Genomic DNA, 3,037 nt, shown 5'->3' on the forward strand with positions numbered 1-3,037 from the left:
GGACAATTCCTCTGCTGTTCAGACCCATATGTTCAATTACCAATCACATATCTCCACTTAGATGTCTAAATTTGAAATCGGTATTTCAAACTTAGCATACATAAAGCTGAATCCTTGATGTAGCCCTTGCCTCCCCTAGTGCTCTATGTCTCAAGAATGAGAATATCCGCGTACTTGCTCCATCCCAAGACTTGGAAGTCATCTCTAACTCTTCACTACCTACATTCAATACATGGGCAGCTCCTTAGCTCCGCCTCTAAGTTCATCCATGATCTTACCACATTTCATAATCTCTGTCGCTACTATTCTAGTCAGAGTCCTTATCTTTCCACTTAAAGTACTGCAATGAGTCAGAGTGACATTTTTATACCTATTAGATTATCTTTTCCCCTTATTCAAAACTCTCCAATGCTTCCCTCCAACTTACAATAAAATCCAAATTCTTTACCACACTATGGCTGCCACAGAATGCACCAACTACAGGGAATGTAATTAACCAAAGGTCCCTGCCTCTCAGGACACTCTGATTCAACACTGTGTTTACACCAAAGTCACATTTTCCACCAACTGCTCCCAGCCAGTGACTAATACTAAATCAAACTAATTTCTGGAATCACAAGACTCTTCTGATGGCCAACCGGAACTCAAAGAAGCATTGATGACCTTGCTGCACCTTCCTCACACTGCTCGGCGGTCCACACACTTCTACCCAATCTTCCTCTCTTCTTTGCCTGGGGCAGACTTACATCACAGTATCACAGTCTCATGGCTCTTTTAGCCTTCACTAGATTCTCCCTATTTTCTGTCATCCAGGTATTCACTTCATAAAATCCTTCCACTTTTAATCCCATCTTCACATCTGATGCCTGAAGAGCCCAGACCAACATCCACAAGGCTCTGTGTGATCTTCCCGACTGTCTTGTCCATCTTGTCTTTATTTCCGTCTTCCTTACAAATACTACTCTATCGGCACTGCCCTGCATTTGTCCTTTGCTAAGTGGTTTTTCCCAGGCCCTTTGTGCATGCTGATCTCTGTCCTGGAATGCTCTACGCTTGATCCTCAAATGGTTTACTCCCTCTTTCATTCAGGTCTCTGCTCAAATACCACACTACAGAGAGACATTTCTAGATCATTCTTTTAAAAGAATTCCCATCCTATCAGAATCCTTACCTACTCTGATTTACATTTCTTACAGCATTTATCACTAACTAAAATTTTGTTTTATATGTATATTTTGTCCAGTTGTCAATCATCTGTCTCCTCCTCCAGAATATAAGCTTCATAAAGGCAAATATACTCTTCTTGCCTGCTACCCCACTGCCTGGCCTACAGAAGTTCAATAAAATAAAATTAAGTTTGTGAAATCAGTGATTTGGAAACTATATTCATACAATGATAATTAACACACACATTAATTTCATAGCCGTTAGTAATCCATATTTGCCACTATCCAAAGTGTATATTCCTTGAGTTCATGCCCTTTGCAGGGACATGGATGAAGCTGGAAACCAACATTCTCAGCAAACTAACACAGGAACAAAAAAACAAACACCACATGTTCTCACTTATAAGTGGGAGTTGAACAATGAGAACACATGGACACAGGTAGGGAAACATCACACACCGGGGCCTGTCATGGGGAGGGGACAAGGAGAGGGAGAGCATTAGGACAAATACTTAACGCTTGCTGGGCTTAAAACCTAGATGACAGGTTAATAGGTGCAGCAAACCACCATGGCACATGTATACCTATGCAACAAACCTGCATGTTCTGCACATGTATCTCAGAACTTAAAGTAAAATTTAAAAAAATAAAATAAAATAAATAATTTTTACATCTATATTCCTTTTTTTTAATGTAGGAAAGGGCTATAACTTTATTTGTATTTTTGTATTTCCTCTTACACAAAACCATCAAAACAGGAACAAGGGATGAAAATCTGTTTAAACCCCATGTTCTCAGGGATATTCCAGACAGCTCTTGAGGCTGAGTGTGTAGCTTCAAATCCAGCATTAATTCTCACCCCCTGGCCTGAGGTCTTCAAAGATTGGTGGCTTGAGCCCTGCAAGTAATTATAATTCCTTGCCCACCTTGATGTAAGGCAGGAAAGCAGATTGAAATGCTCCACACTGATGGGCAAAGGGAATCAGCCCATAGATGTACTACAACTTCTGTGTTACAGGAGCAGAACTTGAAGCTGCTTCTAAGGCTCTTATAGACACTTGCCCACAGAGCTAGAGGCCAGTGGTATAAGAGCGACCTGTGGAGTTGTGAATAGCAGAACAGACTGGTACTGTCACAGTCCACTTATACCACACCTTCTTGGAATTGCTGCATTACCAAAAACACACACAGATGGTCTGGTCTTCACACACCATTATGAGCTGCTTAACAGGGAAGAGGATGGGAAACCATGACAACATCCTAAGAGAGTGAGTCTCTGGACAGATGCTCAGCGTGATGTCCTGATAAAGCAGTCTCAAAGTAGCCTACAAAGCCATGCATTACTGTGTTCACCTCCACAGGAGACTCCAAGGTCCAATAGCTGTTGTTATCAATCATAGGATTTCTGTTGGGATGGCTGAAGGTGGAACAGGGCTGGGGTGCAGAGAGCTGGTGGAAGTTGTGCAGCCACATCACATAAGGCATCTCAAACTGGGCTACAGAGTCACGATCCTTCTCCCTACAGGCTCGGACCTCGTTGTCCAACTTGGGGAGGAGATGGGAGCCAGGAGGGAAGTGTACTCCCTGAGGATGCTCGTGCCATCATCTTTTAGGAAGTGCTGGGCTCCCTTCAGGCACTCAGGGGATAATTCACTGTCTACAAATGAGCGACAAAGCGGGCGGATCGTGAGGCCAGGAGATCGAGACCATCCTGGCTAACACGGTGAAACCCCTTCTCTACTAAAAATACAAAAACTTAGCCAGGAGTGGTGGCATGTGCCTGTAGTCCCAGCTACTCAGGAGGCTGAGGCAGGAGAATCGCTTGAACCCAGAAGGTGGAGTTTACAGTAAGCTGAGATCGCACCACTGCA

The sequence above is a fragment of the Cebus imitator genome, unplaced genomic scaffold (genome assembly GCF_001604975.1).
Source record: "Cebus imitator isolate Cc_AM_T3 unplaced genomic scaffold, Cebus_imitator-1.0 Scaffold4, whole genome shotgun sequence".
Classification (NCBI taxonomy): domain Eukaryota; kingdom Metazoa; phylum Chordata; class Mammalia; order Primates; family Cebidae; genus Cebus; species Cebus imitator.